Below are 22,015 nucleotides of genomic sequence, written 5' to 3'. Positions count from 1 at the left end.
TGTATCGATCCCTGGGGCTGGGAAATACAGACAATCTCCCTGGGTCAAGACGCCCTGTCTCGACCCAGCAAGGCAACCTGCCTCAGTGTTTTGTTGTCGATTATGTAACCAAACTGCTCGGCAGTCATACAGCTATGATGTAATAAGAAAAAAACCAGGACAATTGGCTACCTACCCGCCATCTTCGTTGATTGCAGTCGTATGGTAAAGTATATCCACCTATATGAAATATCCTGACTATTGAGCGGCGTGGATTGTATAACTCACACCGCTCTTCTCCCCAAACACATTCTGTATACAGCGACACACTCTCAATGCTCGGTGCATCGAAAGCAGGTTTGCAGAGGTCATATGCAAATTAGCGGGTCACCTGCACGCAACATGCACGACCAGCATGTATAGTACGTACGTTCGTGTGCAGCTGAGAGCATGGGGTTGTCGTCTTGTGACGTCATCCGTTTCAATCTCACGCGACGACAGATACGTGTCCCGATGCAGGTGCTTCGACAACGACTGCACGACAACTGCTCTGCGATGCATGCGAAGTAACCACCATATTCCTGCAGCGTCGTCTTTCGGAAGCGATTTTTCTGTCTTATCAATCCTAACTGCATTTTAACAGCTGCAGCGGGATTAAAAAACTAACTTTGAGTCAGGACATATTGATTTAAAGATGTTTGTACAATAACACGGTGACATTTCGCCGCTCACGACCAAGGAACTCGCGTGGGTCTATCGTGGGTTCATGCGTGACCATGCCCACACCGTCACCCACAGTTCGATGTCATCGATCGGGGATATTGATTTTTACATGTTTCGACTTTCTCGATCAGCTGACTGCTACGTGGGTGGTCTCCCTTTGACGCAGAGCTCTCCAGATTAGGGAAAAACACCTATTCTGACATCATGTCTATATTTGGTGCGAATTTCGATTTTACCAAGCGCATCAGCAAAGGTGAAGGCTTTTGTAAAGGTGTCTTAAACGGAAGTAATTTGACTCGGACAATATATTAGCATTGAATTAGGTCTAAATATAGGATACGTTCTCTGGCATGGGTAGCAGCGTCTATTTGTGTCTACTCTCGCAATCTGAGCGGGGATGAATGACGAAACAGGCGACTCCGTGAGAGAGGCAGTGTATCGCTGCTATCACGACGCTGGTATTACAGAGAATAGGCCTACTTTGAATTACAGTACCGTGGACTGGTTGTCGTGTCATGCTACTCTCTGCTAATAAAACTAAACTACAGTTACTAATAATTAAAATAATGCAGCTATTACTACTACTACTACTACTACTACTACTACTACTGCTGCTGCTGCTGCTACTACAACGACGACGACGACCACTACTGCTTTTATTATATTATTACTACGGGGGCGGTGGGGTAGCCTAATGGTTAAAGCGTCCGCTCGTCACACTGAAGCGGCGTAGTATTACGGAATCTAATCTGACGATGAAGATGCAAATGATTATGACGAGGAGGATTGTAGGGACGATGACGATGAAAGCTAACACATTTCTGGCTACAATGAGTTGCTACTTATATGATGACGTTGATGATGAGATGAATTATCACATTCGATGCTGATGATATGAGTTATCGCTCGTATGGTGCTGACTATGCGACGATATAAGTTATCAATTGTTTGATGACGACAGTGACAATGACGGTGGTGATGTAAGTTATTACTCATGACTACGACCGTGATGACGGCGACGCTGACAATGGCGATGTTGGTGTAAGATGTTGATAACATATCGGCGATGATGATTATCATTCAAACAGTGTCGGTGATGATGTACGTTATCATAACATGGTGACGACGATGATGACATCGTTGACGATGACGTTGATGATATGTTGTCATGACAATTATACATAAAGTTATGACATATGTCGGCGATGACTTTCAATAGCAACTGATAGTTATTGTCATATTAGCTGAAGACAAAGGTGTGTCTTCTTGCATCACTTCGAGTGGGTGAGTGAGTGAGTGAGTGAGAGAACGGTTCAATAACCAGTACCCAAGTCTCCCGGCTGCTCAACATAAAAGCTCAACCTGCATATACACATATACATAATCAGGGCTGGTAACGGTTACCGTATAGCCTTCAGAGAGATTGTGTAATTTGACAGCTATCAGACAGCTAGACACGTGAGTAAGTCACCATATCGGTTCTTGTCCTAGTTTGGGGCTGGGGTTTACAGCGCCCTCTGTCCTCTAATCTAGGAGGTTCACTACCCTGCCTTCCCACTGTTGATTTGAGTGATCAGGCGCAAGTCTTCATTTTAGGATTACCCGTCTCTTTGATCTACGGTCGCTGTGACGGTGGGGAATTGGATGAGAAAAAAGAGATATGGGCTTGAGAATAATCGGTAACGATGACAACTAAGGTGGAAAGACAGGACACTGCATACTGGTCATTTTGGGGTGGAAATAATTATACTATAATAATAATTATACTTCACGGGATGCTTTTTGGCCATGGGAAAGGTGGGCCTATTTAATGGCGGGATCATACTTCGGGTGGAGCCGGGATGTAACAGGAAGAGGTGGGTTAGAACGGGGTCAAATAATGACGGGTGGGGTGGCACAGTTTAGATTGAATTGGAACAGTCTTGGATGGTGAGTGAGTATGGTTTTACGCCGCTTTTAGCAATATTCCAGCAATATCACGGCGGGGGGCACCAGAAATGGTCTTTAACATTGTACCCATGTGGGGAATCGAACCCGGGTCTTCGGCTTGACGAGCGAACGCTTTAACTACAAGGCTACCCCACCACCCCCTCTTGGATGGAGTGAAACAGCTGAGAATGTGGTGGTCTGTCCCTGAAGGGGCGCACAATTTGGAATCGCATGGTGCAGTTGAGAGAGGTGTGACACATTGTTGTGGGAGCGGGACAGTTTAGGGCTGAAAATGTGGGTTTCAACAGTTGAGAATGGAGTTGAATGGGGTTGAATGTTGTTGCACAGTTTATAGAACGGTGGGATATTGTCGGAAGGGGTGAGACATTTTTAATGGGACGTTATATAGTTGGGTGGGGGAGGATCTGCATAGTGAGTGAGTGAATTGAGTTTTAGGCCGCGCGCAGCAATATTCCCGCTATATGGCGGCGTCTGTAAATCATCGCGACTGGAAGAAACGGTATAAGTTGAAGGGAACAGTTTCAGGTGGGACGAAATATTGTTTGATTGGGTGGCGTTGAAGTTTAGTGGTGGCGTTAAATACTGCTTCGGGGTGGTAGGGGTGGGGTAGGATAGTTACGGGTGGAGCGTAACAGGTTCTGTTGGGACGGGATATTGTTGGATGGGGTGGATCACAGGATGGTGAGGTGGAACTGTTCAGGGTAGGTTGGAATACGCATGGGTGCTGGCAAACCTAGGAAATATATTCGTGCGAATCGGGATTCGAACTTGCGATCATAGGTTCCTCACGCTGCCGGGCGGTGGGGTAGCCTAGTGGTTAAAGCGTTGGCTAGTCACGCCGAAGACCCGGGTTCGATTCCCCACATGGGTACAATGTGTGAAGCCCATTTCTGGTGTCCCCCGCCGTGATGTTGCTGGAATATTGCTAAAAGCGGCGTAAAACCAAACTCAGTCAGCCAGTCAGTTCTCACGCTGCCAAGGGACGCACCTGCAGCGAAACGCGGGTTCTTAGAAGACTGTGTCATTCGTGCCCCGTCACATTGAAGCCAAGACATTGATTGCTCAGAGTTCGTATTCGTCGCTAACTTGAACGTGGGTGAATGGGGGTTTTAAACACACTAATTTATTCACACTATTCTGTGAAATGAAATAATCGAGATGCTCGCCTCTGCTGCATAATTCATCCGTTATTTTCTTTTCAGGTGCGAACCAATTACATCTTTGGTGGAGATGCGACCTTCTCCCACGCTAACCCAAGCCGTTGAAGAGAAGTTCACATCACAGGAGACGTGACCGTCACCGACATTGACCCGATATGGAGGAGCGACCATCACCTTCACTGACTCGAGATGGAGAAGCGACCTTCACCTACACTGACTCACGATGGAGAGGCGACCTTCACCTACACTGACCCACGATGGAGAGGCGACCTTCACCTACACTGACCCACGATGGAGAGGCGACCTTCACCTACACTGACCCGAGATGGAGAAGCGACCTTCACCTACACTGACTCACGATGGAGAGGCGACCTTCACCTACACTGACCCACGATGGAGAGGCGACCTTCACCTACACTGACCCGAGATGGAGAAGCGACCTTCACCTACACTGACTCACGATGGAGAGGCGACCTTCACCTACACTGACTCACGATGGAGAGGCGACCTTCACCTACACTGACCCACGATGGAGAGGCGACCTTCACCTACACTGACCCGAGATGGAGAAGCGACCTTCACCTACACTGACTCACGATGGAGAGGCGACCTTCACCTACACTGACCCACGATGGAGAGGCGACCTTCACCTACACTGACCCGAGATGGAGAAGCGACCTTCACCTACACTGACTCACGATGGAGAGGCGACCTTCACCTACACAGACTCACGATGAAGAAGCGACCTTCACTTATACTGACTCACGATGGAGAGGCGACCTTCACCTACACTCACCCGAGATGGAGAAGCGACCTCTGACCCGTCATATCCAAGAAACAGAAGCGATTTTCACGCCGACCTACCCAAAATGTGGAAGCGACCTTGGACCTAATTGACCTAAGATGGAACACAGTAAATGGTAAGTTTGTGTTTAGCGAGATACTTGCTCTTTGTCATCCGTGCTTTCCATTTTTACGCTCACTTTGAACCACACGCTACACGCTATAAACGTCTTATCGAAGGTCGAGATGTTTTTAGTCTCTCTGTAAGTACTATTTCTACCCTGTAAGAATACACCTTTCACCACAACAGATCCTGTCAGGTCATTCAATACTTTTGTCAAACCTGAAAATTTAGAATGAAAACCCAGCTTGTGTCCAATGATTGTCAAGTATAAAATGATAGTTTTCTTCAACAGCCAGGCGCAAACAATGAGTATTATGACGAATCGTTAACATATTTAGCAGAAAGGGTGTTCTCCAGTTAGTGCCCTGGCAGTTAAATACGTCACTGAACGTCGATGAGGTGACTGTTCTTTGCTCTATTGACCACACGGTTTTTGTATAGTAAATACATCGCTCGCTAAACCCACTCCCTCACCCACCCATCAACACACCCTCACTCACTCACCCTTTCACTCACCCACCCTTTCACTTACACACTCATTCATTGAGTCTCTCTCACCACCAACCTATCCACTCACTCACTCACCAAACTCACTCACTCACCCACTCATTCACCACCAACCCGCTCACACACTCAACCACCCATCCTTTCACCCACTCACTCATACACTTATTCACCACCAACCAACCCGCTCACTCAACCACCCATCCTTTCACTCACTCACTCACTCACTCACACGATCAGACACTCACTCACCCACGCACAAATGCAGTATTCAGACAGTCTTCAGCTGATTTAGTGAAACTGTACTGATATGCCCTTCCTGACCATGTCACACTTAAAATCACGTTGTTGAACTTTATCGTGATAAGACCGGCATATGAATCTTCAGATAATAGCGAATATCTACAGTGTTCAACTCAAGGCAGAGGCCAGAATCGCTATTTATCACGTCGTAATATTGCAATGAGTCTTTTTTACATCCAGAATAGTTTTCTCCAGTGAATACCCAGCTCGGAAACAGGAGCACAGCTGTTCGGAAACAGACTGGGATTCGAGCGCCAGGTTTAGCGTAACTATCGTTGCCCTCCTCGTTATAACGAGGACTGTTCAGAGTCTATACTGTGTTTGAGTGTGAGTGAGTGAGTTTCGGTTTTACGCCGCTTTTAGCAATATTCAAGCAATATCGCGGCGGGGAACACCAGAAATGGGCTTGACAATGTACTCATGTGGGGAATCGAACCCGGGTCTTCGGCGTGACTAGTGAACGCTTTAACCACGAGGCTACCCCACCGCCCAACGAGTGACAAGATATCGTGGCACTGTGTTTAAACAAGATGTCGTCACTGTGAAGACATCAAAATCGCTCTCCTCTTGATCGTAAACGATCGCTGTTTAAACTTCGGTATTAAAGACGTCGTTTATAACTCTGGCATCACCGTCATTCGTGTTATAACGTCTTTATCATGGCCGTCGCTGTTATGACGTGACGTCAGCCTCATCCGTTATCAAACGTCAACATCAAGGTTGTCGTCTATAGCTTGTTATCGACGTCATCGGTAATTAAACGCCGACAAAAAGATCGTCGTTATTTTAGTTCAACATCAACGTCTTCGACATCATCGTTAAACGTCAACATCATGGTCATAGTTTATAAACTTCCCCTTCAACGTCATCAGAATTTTAACGTCGATATCAAGGTTTTCGTTTATAACATTATTATCAACGCCATCGGTATCTAAACGTAGACAACAAGGTCATCGTTTATAAACTTCCATTTCAACGTCATTGGTATTTAAAGGTCGACATCAAGATATAACTTTGGTATCAATGCCATCAGTGTTATGACGTCGATATATAGGTCGTCGTTAATAAAGTTCGACGTCACCGTCATCGGTAATTAAACGTCGACAATATGATAATGTTCGGCTTTAACGTCTTCGATCTTGAAACGTCGACATCTACGTCATCGATTTGTAAACTCGACATCTACGTCATCGATTTGTAACTCGACATTATGACGTCGGCATCAAGGTCACCCCGATGTAACTCGACATCAACGTCATCGGTAATTCAAACAGAGTCGTCGTGTAAATTAACTTCGAGTTAAACGTCATCGATTTTTAAACGCCGACTGCAAAGTCTTCGTTTATATACGACGACATCAACGTCATCGGTATTTAAACGTCGACATCAAAATATACCCTTAGTATCAACGTTATGATCGGTATCAAAGACGCATTAATAAAAGCCGACAACAACGTCACCTTTGTTTTAACGCCGCTGTCAACATCAACTTAACCAAAATAGTCGGCGGAAATAAATGCATAGCTATGATGACAATCAATGGCATCAATGGCATCCTCCAACGTCAGTTTCACAAGATATACTGTTCAGACGGCGTTGAGCCAAGGTACTGACTCACCATAAACGTGGTACGTGACACCGATGTCCCCCGGATCCAGAACAATTTGACGTCACGTTGACAGCCCTGCAAAGTGGTTTTCATAAATGTTTAAAAGGCGCTACATCATCTCTCCAACCATGGCTTACGTGACAGGGAAGCTGTGTTACACACAACTGAACAGAGCAGCAGACAGCGATGTCGGAGGCAACATCAGGCGCCTGAGTCGCAACCGCTGCAATAGGAACCCATTAAGTTCCCCAGAAGTCTTTAACGTAACGCACGGAAATAGTGCAATCTTTCAGTTAGCATGTCGCCAAGTTCACGCCTCGAACTCAATCGCCTCTTTATTCTTTGGAGCATTTTATTTAGATAGTTACATAAATTATTACCTACATCGCTCGCTCTTATCACACTTCTGTGGCAGATTCCTTCAATTCTGACAGGAAGCATGCTGTATGGCATCCTCGCAATGTCAACAGCGTTTAGCTTGTTCCTCATCCTTAACGCAGAGGAAACAATGAAGGCCTATGTCGTGTAATTATCTGCACTAAGTAACGTCAAACATCAAATATTTCAGGAATATCATTTTGCTGATTAAGCTTTTTGATGATTTATTGGTCCCGGGGAACTTTCTCTGCTGCTAGGATGTAACATAACAGACCGGTGGTGACGCGTTTGTGTGCCCCTACATCGACTTGAATTATAAGATCGTCCAAACAGCTTGAAAAAAATAATTATCTGTTGATAAATGAGATTCCAGCCGCATAATATATTAAGATGTCATGTTAAATTATGGATACATGAAATAAGCATTTTTGTTGAAGCCGCGATGGCTGAGTGGGCTAGATCGCTGACTTTGTGTACTGTCGGTTAGGTGCCTGACTGAGAGAATCCCGGATGTGTAATCCCATACGTAACATATGTTACATGTAATAAGAAGCGCGTTTTCGAAGTAAGTAGATGTCACATTGTGACGGTTCTGATATCTGGGTGCTGGATGCCAATCTTTACTTGTATCCGGAAGTGATGACAGTTCTTCAAGCGTATCCGCTCGCTAAAACAGTATCAGCATTCATGCTATTACACACTGCTTTAGTCTAGACCCTAACATTGGAATACAAGTAGCGTTACCTTCCAAGGGACCGTTCATAATTTATGGATGGGGGATGATGATGATTTTAAGGGGGTAAGCAATTTTGTTCTGGGGAGGGGAGGGTGTCAGGGGGTGTCACTTATTTTGTACATACATTTTAGGGGGGTCATTCATATTGTACATGCTTGTCCAAAAACATTCGTCATCTCCCACCTAGCCATAAATTATGAACGGTCCCTAATGAGCGTCGCCGCGCTACTTTTTTTAAAAAGCCTGGTAATTGGTTATTCAGAGTTTAATATTGTGAGCTAATATAGGTTCCTCGTTTCTTCGTTTTCGTCTCGTCTCGGCTTATATTCATTCGAGGGAGAAGTAATTTAATCTAACATACTGGGCGTTCATTGTGTTGCACTTTGACTGGTACGTACCGAGCGTTCATTGGAAAGCCGGCTCACCTTTAATGACAGGGAGAAATATGGTATTTCTGGAAAAAAACTTGCTGCGGCGTAGAACAACACTCACTCTGCTGATAGTTTTTTGCAAGCAGCAAAACATATGCTTCTGAATAAGAAGTACATCTGACGGGTGACGTGCGTGTGTTTGTGGTGCTCCGCCAGAAGATGGTCACGTGGTTTAACCCAACCAGATGTGTTGCCAGGATGTGTAATTTGGAAGCAAAACTGAGATGCTTTGTTTGGTTGTCGTTTAACCCCGCACTCAGCAATATTCCAACTATATGGCGGCGGTGTGTAAATAATCGAGTCTGGATCAGACAATCAACTGATCAACAGCATGAGCATCGATATACGGTATTGGGATACGATGACATGTGTCAACCAAGTCAGCGAGCCAGGTAGTCGCATCTTACGACAAGCAAACCTTCCGATAGAGCTTTTCTCCCTTGTCTCCAGTGAATGATGGATAGAGAACATCTTCTTCAAGAACATTGTCTCTCCGCTGTTAGGGGACTTTATTGTTTATTGGGGCGGTGGGGTAGTCTAGTGGTTAAAACGTTGGCTCGTCACGCCGAAGCCCCGGGTTCGATTCCCCACATGGGTACAATTTGTGAAGCCCATTTCTGGTGCCCCAGCCCTGATATTGCTGGAATATTGCCATAAGCTGCGAAAAAACATACTCACTCACTTATTGCTAGGTCTACCCGTGAAGGTCCGGGTTAGAATATTGGCCTTCCGTAACCCATGCTTGTTGTGAGAGGCAACTAACGGGATCGGGTGGTCAGGCTCGCTGACTTGTTTGATACATGTCACCGGTTCCCAATTGCGCAGATCGATGTTCATGTTGCTGATCACTGGATTGTCTGGTCCAGACTTACTTATTTACAGACCGCCGCCATATAGCTGTAATATTGCTGAGTGCGGCGTAAAACTAAACTCACTCACTTATTGCTAGGCCTACAATGTACGGAAGAGGTGCCAGAGGAGCCAAGAGTGGTCTATTTCTCCGCTTGATGTTTAACGCAGTACCCGGCAATTTTCCAGCTGTATGGCATCGGCCTGTAAATGATGGAGTCTGGACCCGGTAGACCAGTGATTGAGATCATGAGCATCGATCTACGCAATTGGGATACGATGACATGTGTCGACCAAGTCAGCAAGTCTGTCCACCCGATCCCGTTAGTCTCCTCTTACGACAAAATGCATGGGTTGCTCAGATCAGGTTTAAAGATGATCTAAACGGCTAGAGCCAATAGTGATCCTGTGCGTCTCAATAACGCCGCCAAATGACCTTGAACATGACCCCCGTTGATTCGATGAAAGTTTGATCTGAAAAACGGACGTGATTTGCGGCGTAAAAACCAACTCGCTCGCTTTCTGTTTTCAGAAAGGGTTGATGATAAAACGGTCGATCGTATTAGTTCCATTAGTGCGACGTCGATACTGATCTTACAGTGTAATTGTATCTGTGGAGGCGATATGTTTCACATTCATCACCCGAACAAACAAGAGTGACATTGTGCGTTCCTTCACGTGCGATGAAAACTAATCACGTGTCACAATGACGCCATTGAGCTCACCTTCGGTATAGCGCATTCATTTGTCAGCACGGTATAACGGGGTCATCAGGGGGCATTGTAAGATATGATCAAATGTTTGACGTGCTAAAAGCAACGTCACTCTTCGCGAGTATCTGCAGTGTCATAAAGGCATCAATACCGATGAATCTGATGGTTTAGACATGTATCGCTCCATTAAACGCAGGCAGAGAGATGCTTATCGCTCAACAATGGTTTGTTTTTCTCTCTTTGAAGAACACGTCTCTTATCATGTACTTTTGGTGCCAACCCGCTGTCGAATTGGTCTTCAGCAAACCAATGCGTTTCCAAGCGGCGTCTGACCTGATCGGGAACGCAGACGTCCTTACTTTGTTGAGCCATTTCGTATCCCATTTGCGGAGATCGGTGCTCATGATGTCGACCACTTGTTTGTATCCCGACTTGAATATTTATAGGTGAGGTGAGGTGAAATTGGGTTTAACGTCGTGCTTGAGAATATTTCGCTCATATGACGACGTGCATGCGTGTGTATGTGTATGTGCGGCTGCTTGTACTAGCCCAGACTGAAGCTGGTTTTATAGTGCTAGCTCACTGAGATATCATGCCGCAGTGAAGCATGAATACCCCACTCAGACACATTATACTGACTCCGAGCCGACCAGTCCTTGTTGTACCCATGAATGCCGAGCGCCAGGCAGGGACCCAAACGTACCATATTTTAACGTCTTTTGGTATGACGCGGTCGGGGGTCGAACCCGCGACCTTCCGCTCTCCGGGCGGACGCTCTAACCACTACACCACGGAGGCGGCCGAATATTTATAGACCCTCTTCGTTAAGACTGACTATCGGTGAGTCAACAACAAACCAACAAACGTTTAGCGCACTATTGGATTTAACATGCAAAATCTCCCATAGTAGAGGGGCGGTTGGGTAGCCTGGTGGTTAAAGCGTTCGCTCGTCACGCCGAAGACCCGGGTTCCATTCCCTACATGGGTCAGTGTTAGGCGCTTAGTCCCTGAATATCTACAAATTTGATAGCAACAAATTAAACCCATTTAAATTGAAAAGGAGCCCCAGTGAGATGAGAACCTGGGGAAATCTAGACTTGCTTCATTTAGGGCTTTAGCATTGTAGGGAGGGCTAGGCAGTAGGGAAAATAATGTGGTTCAGGGACTGTGAAACAGTCAATGTGTGAAGCCCCTTTCTGGTGCAAGAGTTGTATGATCCCCGGGGAGTTGAGATTGATAAAACGATGTGCCGTTGAGATTGACATCCAGTGATCGAGGGGAAAACATGTCAGCGCCTTGAGCATGTAATAAATACATGGATATGTGCGCTATATAAATATCCTATAATAATAATGGTGTCCCTCGCCGTGATATTGCTTGAATATTGCTAAAAGCCGCATAAAACATGCTCATTTTCCATTGAAGAAATAGGTGTGTTGAAGAATTCGCAGTTCATTGTGCAGAGCACTAGAGACCATATACCAGTATCGGGTCTCTGGTGCCATAAACCGTATACCGAGGGATGGTCTCTGATCGCACTAAATATACGATCGCGGTGTGATTCCGATCCCAAGCGTCACTCTGCGATCCATCATGTGTTACACATTGTTCCGTGGGAGGATATCGTTTACTAATGAGGATGTCCTGGGGAGGATACAATAACGTCACGCCAGCTGGCATCATGGGGGCTCTGATGGTTAAGTGTTCGCAGATCACGCCGAGGTCCGGGTTCGATTCTCAACATGGATTACGCGTGAAGCCTATTATGTCATTCCTCACGGTTATATTGCTTGAGAGAGCCGGTGGGGTAGCCTAGTGGGTAAAGCGTTCACTCGTCACGCCGAAGACCCGGGTTCGATTCCCCACAGGGGTACAATGTGTGAAGCCCATTTCTGATGTCCCCCGCCGTGATATTGCTGGAATATTGCTAAAAGCGACGTAAAACTAAACTCACTATAAACGTTGCCATGAAAGAACCGAAAACAGTGACAGCATTCTGCCATCAGTACTTGTCATAATTTGAGAGAAATGGGTTTTTTTGTATATCACGTTCCATTTCTCTGTTCATTTTTTCCCCAACACTTTTTGTCGCGTTTTCAAGCGTTTATACTGCATCAAAATTTCCGGTAGGACGTGTTTAATACCTTCAGTGAAACACGAGTTAGATACGGTTTTGGATGCTTACTGTTCCTTGGGAGACGTGCTGTTGTCGCGAAATAAAATAACTCAGATGATACGAGAAAGTTTGAAACGAAAAAAAGAAGAAGATTTAATCTGTGACGCAGTGCATACGTATTTGCCCCTGTTGAATGTGATAGCACAGTGGTCAGCCAGTGATATTTATTATATTTAAACACTGGTTGTTTTTTTACGGAAGCCTTTTTTACCACCTCCAGGGAGAATTTTGTTTCAAAAATCTCCGCTCAATTCAATCTAATATTGGACGTGTGACAGGTCGCTATGTTGTGTTCAGTACTTAGATTTTTAAGCCCGGGTCTGGTTTTTTTCCCGGGGAGTGTTAATGTCTCATTTGTATCGTAGAAGAATAAACCTGAAAAAATATTATCGCCAAATATGCGCCGCGAAAATGCTTACACATTGATGTTCCGATGTTTGTTTTGTCGTCCATGTTGCCGACAAATCCGTTTTCGTTTTTGTATTTTTATATATATTTTTTTGGGTGTGTGTGTGTCTGGTTTTTTTATCTGTCTGGTGCTGATCTGCCCAGACATGCTGAGCCCGGTCACGTTTACATGTCCAGAACAATCTGCCGCCAGAACGAGGTCAGGTCAAAGGTCAAGGTCATGGCACAAAGACCTTCCCGAAACCCTAAAGAACATGCCCAACGCACCACGGAGACAATACACAATTTTGTAGCTGTCAAATTTGACATTTGGCACTCGACGTTTATCGGCATTCGGCCTGCTTGTCTTGTAGTGAGAATTGTATTGAAACGAATTCGAAATGAACTAGCCAACGGCTGGCGTTGTGTAAATTACCCCAGTGTTAACGCATAAATCAAGAATTACACTATTAGATTATGCTAATCTCATACAATGGATTTTGTGCTTTGGACACGGCATACTGGTTGTGTTTGCCAAGGAGCTTAAGTCCCTTGGCGCGGTCTGTTTAGAGCGTAAGAATGAACTAGGAAGTATGCGGCCAGGCCTTGCAACATTTTGCTTCATGTCATTGTAAGGATTTATCCAGTGGTACGCGTCAACAAGAACTGGAACGAGGTCATGCTTGGGAACAAGTTTGATTCTGTCATGGCGATCAACTCTGGGGGTTGTCTTTGACGAGCCGTGATGCTGTGATGTCCAGAGAGCTGCTGTCATGACGTGCTACTGTCGTGGAGGATTACTGTCGTGACGCGCTAATGTCATGGAGAATTACTGTCATGATGTGCTATTGTCATGGAGAATTACTACCATGATATACTACTGTCATGTTGGGTTAATGTCGCGATTCCCTGCTGTCATCGAATATTATTGTCATGGCAAAAGCGGAGTGGTAATTACAAACAGGATGTGCTGCTGTCTTGACGCCTGACTTTCATGAAGACATACTGTCATGACGCCCTACTTTCATGAAGACATACTGTCATGACGCCCTACTTTCATGAAGACATACTGTTATGACGCCCTACTTTCATGACGACATACTGTCATGACACCCTACTTTCATGACGACATAATGCCATGACGCCCTACTTTCATGAAAACATACTGTCATGACGCTCTACTTTCATAAAGACATACTGTTATGACGCCCTACTTTCATGACGATATACTGTCATGACACCCTATTGTCATGAGAACACACTGCCATGACGCCCTACTTTCAGGAAAACCTACTGTCATGACGCCCTACTTTCATAAAGACATACTGTTATGACGTCCTACATTTATGACGACATATTGTCATGACGCCCCACTTTCATGAAGACGTACTGTCATGACGCCCTATTTTCATAAAGACATACTGCCATTACGCCCTACTTTCATGACGACATACTGTCATGACGCCCTATTTTCATAAAGACATACTGCCATTACGCCCTACTTTCATGACGACATACTGTCATGATGCCCTACTTTCATGAAGATGTACTGCAATGATGCCCTACTTTCATGACGACATACTGCCATGACGCCCTACTTTCATGACGATATACTGCCATGACGCCCTTCTTTCATGAAAACATACTGTCATGACTCCCTGCTTTCATGACGACGTACTGCCATGACGCCCTACTTTCATGAAAACATACTGCCATGGCGCCCTGCTTTCATGAAAACATACTGTCATGACGCCCCACTTTCATGAAGAATTACTGCCATGATGCCCTACTTTCATGAAGACATACTGTCATGACGCCCTATTTTCATGACGGCATACTGCCATGACGCCCTACATTTATGACGACATATTGTCATGACGCCCCACTTTCATGAAGAAGTACTGTCATGACGCCCTATTTTCATGAAGACATACTGACATGACGCCCTATTGCCATGAAGACATACTGTCATGAAGCCCTATTGTCATGAAGACATACTGTCATGACGCCCTATTTTCATGAAGACATACTGTCATGACGCCCTACTTTCATGAAGACATACTGTCATGTTGCCCTGCTTTCATGACGACATACTGCCATGACGCCCTACTTTCATGACGATATACTGCCATGACGCCCTTCTTTCATGAAAACATACTGTCATGACTCCCTGCTTTCATGACGACATACTGCCATGACGCCCTACTTTCATGAAAACATACTGCCATGGCGCCCTGCTTTCATGAAAACATACTGTCATGACGCCCCACTTTCATGAAGAATTACTGCCATGATGCCCTACTTTCATGAAGACATACTGTCATGACGCCCTATTTTCATGACGGCATACTGCCATGACGCCCTACATTTATGACGACATATTGTCATGACGCCCCACTTTCATGAAGAAGTACTGTCATGACGCCCTATTTTCATGAAGACATACTGACATGACGCCCTATTTTCATGAAGACATACTGTCATGACGCCCTACTTTCATAAAGACATACTGTCATGATGCCCTGCTTTCATGACGATATACTGCCATGACGCCCTTCTTTCATGAAAACATACTGTCATGACTCCCTGCTTTCATGACGACATACTGCCATGACGCCCTACTTTCATGAAAACATACTGCCATGGCGCCCTGCTTTCATGAAAACATACTGTCATGACGCCCCACTTTCATGAAGAATTACTGCCATGATGCCCTACTTTCATGAAGACATACTGTCATGACGCCCTATTTTCATGACGGCATACTGCCATGACGCCCTACATTTATGACGACATATTGTCATGACGCCCCACTTTCATGAAGAAGTACTGTCATGACGCCCTATTTTCATGAAGACATACTGACACGACGCCCTATTGCCATGAAGACATACTGTCATGAAGCCCTATTGTCATGAAGACATACTGTCATGACGCCCTATTTTCATGAAGACATACTGTCATGACGCCCTATTGTCATGAAGACATACTGTCATGACGCCCTATTGTCATGAAGACATACTGTCATGACGCCCTGTTGTCATGAAGACATACTGTCATGACGCCCTATTTTCACGAAGAATTACTGACATGACGCCCTACTTTCACGAAGACATACTGTCATGACGCCCTATTTTCATGAAGACATACTGTCATGAAGCCCTATTGTCATGAAGAAATTGTTATGATGCCCCACTTTCATGATGACATACTGTCATGAAGACATACTGTCATGAAGCCCTATTGTCATGAAGACATACTGTCATGACGCCCTATTTTCATGAAGACATACTGTCATGACGCCCTATTGTCATGAAGACATACTGTCATGACGCCCTATTGTCATGAAGACATACTGTCATGACGCCCTATTGTCACGAAGACATACTGCTGGAATATTGTTAAAAGCGCTCGCTCACTCTTATCACAGAACGTCCTACCCCCTTCCCCCACCCCTAAGGCAAATAAAACACTGATTCTAAACTTTCAAAAAACAATAAAACATAACATATAGTGAATGAGTATAGTTTTACTCAGGTTTCCAGCAATATCACGGCGGGGGACCAAAAATGCGCTTCAGACATTGCGACCATGTGGGGAATCGAACCTGGGTCTTCGGTGTGACGTGCGAACGCTTTAACAATTAGACTACCCCACCGTCCCACCGCAATTACATAACAACAAATCGTTGAGATGCAGCCTTGCTCCTCAATGTGTAATACTGCAAGATTCATAACTGAAGGTAACGCGCAATCCGTTGCAGCGCAACGCAGGTTATGCAGGACAGCAACACGCAGCCCCCTGAATATAAGTGAGATGATGGTGCCCCTTTAAGTAAGGGTGGGTATCTGACAGGCATGTTCAGTTGCGGTCGTGGAAGTGATACAAGCTGATTAAAGATATTTAACCTTTAAGGAGAGCACACACACCCCGGGTGTTTACATGCCTCATTAGACCAACATATAATTTATTTTTACACCCAAATCTTCCGCTTGCGGTTAATATGGTCTTAGAGAGTGACAAGGAGTGGTCCGCTCTTCACAACAGGCACCGCGGTCCCCCCAGACTGTGGTCGAGTTATTTTAGCTGTTGAGCATATGTTTGCGGTTCTTAAGGAGTGAGGCCACCTTTCAACGGTGCGCGTTGCATGCTGGGTGAAAAACCGCAGTTATGTCGTTGCTAATTAACACGTGCGTCCTGTTATGACCCCAATACCACAATCATGTAAACGCACTCAAATTACACATAAAACACTTATCAGGGAGCGCCGATCCCACGGACGGCCGCTCGAGGAGTGCCAGTGGTTTACTTTTGTAACGCTGTTGGTGCCAGAACGGTAACTACAACGTTAAAGATCGGGCGCATCGTGTGGACATGTTCTGGGTATCGAACATGGTCAGAATGCGAGACAGGTGAACACACGACCCTCTTGGCCATTCTACCTTTGTTCGATTAGATTAAATGAGGACACAATAGGCAGTTGTTTGAACATCAAAGCCGCGCTATAGGATGTACAGAATTTCGCTTAATGGTAAAGTTGACCATAATGGCCGGCTAAGCCGTCATTCTAACATAGCCTTGTTCCATAGCTGTACTGAGTGCTAGGCCCATGGATGTATAGTAATTCTATCCTTTAAAGTGGCAAGTCTAGATAAATGGACAGTACAGGACCCCAGTCTGTTATTTATAGTATTTTAGAAATTATCATTTAAACTATGAATTATTACCTTAGAAACTGCGTTGAGTCAGTCTTATGCTGTGACGTTGCATCCCGTACTCTCACATTCGACAGCCGGACTTTAGTAAATGAATGGGTGGTTTTTTAACTCTTTTTCTTGTATTTTTTTAAATATATTTTATTTTTAATTTATCTCGGTGTGTTTAGCGTTTAATAATATTCCAGCAACATCAGGGCGGGGGACATTAGAAATGACCTTCACCCTCCGGGAAATCGAACCTTTTCGACGTTACGAGGAAACGCTTTAACCACAAGGCTACCCTACCGTACCTTATGTTTATGTATGCTTGCGTGTGACAGTCTGTCAGGATGTGTATCCTTGGGGGTGGGGGTATGGTGATGTGGGTGGGTGGCTGGGGGTCAAGAAATAATGTGTGAATGAGGGAACTTTGCTATGACTTTGGAACACCAAAAAACTTTACAAATTTCGAGTGTTTTTCAAAACCCCGACCAAAATGGCTATCTGATATTTTACAAAGCTATGCCATCCTATCCCCGAAGAAGGGAACCTTTGTTCATGCTATCAATGGTTCTTGTTCTATTTGCCGTCGAAAAGCATTTTGAACTCAGTCGCTCAGTGTCTCACTCTTCCGTAGTGACACGGAAGCCTAGTGGTTAAAGCGTTAGCCAATCACACAGAGGTCCGAGTTCGATTCCCCACAGTTGTGTGAACGTGTTTTGGTATTCACCAGCGTAATATTGCTAGAAATGCGTACTCACTCACTCCAAACTGAGTGAGTGAGTGAGTTTAATTTTACGCCGCTCTCAGCAATATTCCAGCTATATGGCGGCGGTCTGTAAATAATCGAGTCTGGACCAGACATTCCAGTGATCAAACAGCATGAGCATCGATCTGCGCAATTGGGAACCGATGACATGTGTCAACCAAGTCAGCGAGCCTGACCACCCGACCCCGTTAGTCGTCTCTTACTACAAGCATAGGTTACTGATGGTTCATTCTAACCCGGACCTTCACGGGTCACTTAAAACTGACCAGAGGCATAGGACGGTTCGTGGTTACAGTGCTCGCTCGTTTTACCAAAGTTCAGGCTTATTCATTTGTGTCTCTCTGCAGAGTGTGACATTGTCACAAAAGGCTGAAAACATGTTCACTCAAGCTTGCAATAAATACACACAAAAATAGAACAAAGTTTCGATTCTCCTACATTCATCAAGGACTGTGAGGTAATAGCCCAGTGGTCAATGCGTTCACTCGTCCCGCCAAATACCCGGGTTCGATTCCCTACATGGTACAATGAGTGAAACCCTCGCAGTGATGTCGATCTATAGCTAAAAGCGGCGTAAAACCATATTCACTCACTCTTTCAACAAAGACATCGGTTCCCAATTGCGCAGATCGATGCTCATGCGGTTGATCACTGGATTATCTGGTCCAATCTCGATTATTTTCAGACCACCGCCATATAGCAGGAATATTGCTGAGTGCGGTGTAAAACTAAGCTCACTCACTTCAACAAAGATATTACCTTCAACTGAATATATATATTTTTTAAAGTGAAAATATGAAAAAAATATTAACCACATCCCGGCATTTATATACAATTTCTTCAGGAAATAGCATACTTATCTTACTCGCGTTCACAGTCGTTCAGACGTACCACGAAACATTGAATAATAGAGGAGGCTTTTAGGCATGCATTACTAAATACCCTTATCGTAAAACACCTTTAATGCTTCGACCGCGCTCTGGAACAAAAATGTATTTTAAAATGTAACTCATATTTATAAAAGTCAAGTAAAAAGCGGTCAGCTTATATGGACTCGTCACAACAACGTTAGTTTAAGCGATATTACTACTAAAACCAGTCTATGAATATGATCCTTTAATGATAACTTTTAAAACGAAACAAGTGCGGCTCTGTTGTATAGGGTCCCGTTCCTCAAAACGATCGTAGCGCTACGATGATTGTAACTCCCATACGTTAACATAGACTTACGACTGTCGTAGCGCTACAATCGCTTTGAGGAACGGGCCCAGGTCCCATAAGCGAGTAGGTTGACGTGAGGATTTGTTTCATTGTGACTTTCTTCACAATAAATAACTTCTTTCCTGAAAAAAAGGCGTACTAGCTGTTGTCACTAATGAAATTAACGTTGTACACGGACCAACCATATGACTTTCGGAAGAGGGCGAGAAGAGGCGTTGAAGGATGGAATATGGTCGGGATGAGTATGGAAAGTGAATTTTGTTTTTATTAAACAACTGCAAAAACTATAAGCCAAAATATTTTTATAAGAACACCATGGATCTACCTAAAGAAAGACTAGTTTCGAAACAATATACAGTGACGATCTATCTTTTTTCACTTCTTCATAAATTCAATAACTGACGATAAAACGTTGCACTTGTTGTTATCCTGCCTTTGTATCTTATGGCGTAAAACAAGGAATGGTTGTCCTAGAGTCAGAATAATGTGGTGTCTATGTTAAACTTCCGCGTGGTGGCTGCAGTCCATGCTTACACCAGTGAGTGAGTGAGTAAATGGGTGTGTTTGTGAGTAAGTGAGTGAGTAAATAGATGTGTTTGTGAGTATATGACTAAATGGGTGCGTTGATGAGTGGGTGAGTGAGTAAACGGGTGGGTTGGTGAGTGAGTGATTGAGTGTGTTGGTGAGTATGTGAGTAAATGGGTGTGTTGGTGAGTGTGTGAGTAAATGGGTGTGTTGGTGAGTGAGTATGTGAGTAAATGGGTGTGTTGGTGAGTGTGTGAGTAAATGGGTGTGTTGGTGAGTGAGTGTGTGAGTAAATGGGTGTGTTGGTGAGTGTGTGAGTAAATGGGTGTGTTGGTGAGTGAGTGTGTGAGTAAATGGGTGTGTTGGTGAGTGTGTGAGTAAATGGGTGTGTTGGTGAGTGAGTATGTGAGTAAATGGGTGTGTTGATGAGTGTGTGAGTAAATGGGTGTGTTGGTGAGTGAGTGTGTGAGTAAATGGGTGTGTTGGTGAGTGAGTGTGTGAGTAAATGGGTGTGTTGGTGAGTGAGTAAATGGGTGTGTTGGTGAGTGTGTGAGTAAATGGGTGTGTTGGTGAGTGTGTGAGTAAATGGGTGTGTTGGTGAGTGTGTGAGTAAATGGGTGTGTTGGTGAGTGTGTGAGTAAATGGGTGTGTTGGTGAGTGTGTGAGTAAATGGGTGTGTTGGTGTGTGTGTGAGTAAATGGGTGTGTTGGTGAGTATATGACCAAATGGGTGCGTTGATGAGTGAGTGAGTGAGTAAACGGGTGGGTTGGTAAGTGAGTGAGTGTGTAAATTGGAGTCTTGGTGAGTGAGTAAATGGGAGTGTTGGTGAGTGAGTGATTGAGTAAATGGGTGTGTTGGTGAGTGAGTAAATGGGTGTGTTGGTGAGTGAGTGAGTGAGTAAATGTGTGTGTTGGTGAGTGAATGAGTGAGTAAATGGGTGTGTTAGTGAGTGAGTGAGTAAATGGGTGTGTTGGTGAGTGAGTGGGTGAGTGCGTAAATGGGTGTGTTGGTGAGTGAGTGAGTGAGTAAATAGGTGTGTTGGTGAGTGAGTGAGTAAATGGGTGTGTTGGTGAGTGAGTGAGTAAATGGGTGTGTTGGTGAGTGAGTGAGTGAGTAAATGGGTGTGTAGGTGAGTGAATGAGTGAGTAAATGGGTGTGTTAGTGAGTGAGTGAGTAAATGGGTGTGTTGGTGAGTGAGTGGGTGAGTGCGTAAATGGGTGTGTTGGTGAGTGAGTGAGTGAGTAAATAGGTGTGTTGGTGAGTGAGTGAGTAAATGGGTGTGTTGGTGAGTGTGTGAGTAAATGGGTGTGTTGGTGAGTGAGTAAATGGGTGTGTTGGTGAGTGAGTAAATGGGTGTGTTGGTGAGTGAGTAAATGGGTGTGTTGGTGAGTGAGTAAATGGGTGTGTTGGTGAGTGTGTGAGTAAATGGGTGTGTTGGTGAGTGAGTAAATGGGTGTGTTGGTGAGTGAGTAAATGGGTGTGTTGGTGAGAAGTGTGTGAGTAAATGGGTGTGTTGGTGAGTGTGTGAGTAAAATGGGTGTGTTGGTGAGTGTGTGAGTAAATGGGTGTGTTGGTGAGTGTGTGAGTAAATGGGGTGTGTTGGTGAGTGTGTGAGTAAATGGGTGTGTTGGTGAGTGTGTGAGTAAATGGGTGTGTTGGTGTGTGTGTGAGTAAATGGGTGTGTTGGTGAGTATATGACCAAATGGGTGCGTTGATGAGTGAGTGAGTGAGTAAACGGGTGGGTTGGTAAGTGAGTGAGTGTGTAAATTGGAGTCTTGGTGAGTGAGTAAATGGGAGTGTTGGTGAGTGAGTGATTGAGTAAATGGGTGTGTTGGTGAGTGAGTAAATGGGTGTGTTGGTGAGTGAGTGAGTGAGTAAATGTGTGTGTTGGTGAGTGAGTAAATGGGTGTGTTGGTGAGTGAATGAGTGAGTAAATGGGTGTGTTAGTGAGTGAGTGAGTAAATGGGTGTGTTGGTGAGTGAGTGGGTGAGTGCGTAA

General features: G+C 44.8%; 2 long non-coding RNA genes across 2 annotated transcripts in view; one reads left to right on the top strand and one right to left on the bottom strand.

The window, feature by feature from the left end:
• Positions 1-576, bottom strand: part of LOC124256803 — a 174,469-nt gene extending 173,893 nt beyond the window's left edge. Inside the window, exon 1 of the long non-coding RNA XR_006893107.1 lies at positions 176-576. This is a non-coding gene — a long non-coding RNA (uncharacterized LOC124256803). The remainder of the gene's footprint in view (positions 1-175) is intronic.
• LOC124256805 overlaps positions 1-22,015 on the top strand; it is a 219,190-nt gene that overhangs the window by 190,081 nt on the left and 7,094 nt on the right. Inside the window, exon 6 of the long non-coding RNA XR_006893109.1 lies at positions 3,855-4,732. This is a non-coding gene — a long non-coding RNA (uncharacterized LOC124256805). The remainder of the gene's footprint in view (positions 1-3,854; positions 4,733-22,015) is intronic.

This window comes from Haliotis rubra, unplaced genomic scaffold (genome assembly GCF_003918875.1).
Source record: "Haliotis rubra isolate DU_JTF1 unplaced genomic scaffold, ASM391887v1 Scf64, whole genome shotgun sequence".
Classification (NCBI taxonomy): Eukaryota; Metazoa; Mollusca; class Gastropoda; order Lepetellida; family Haliotidae; genus Haliotis; species Haliotis rubra.
Note: the sequence above shows the minus strand (reverse complement) of the source record. Positions and strands in the feature narration are given on the sequence as shown.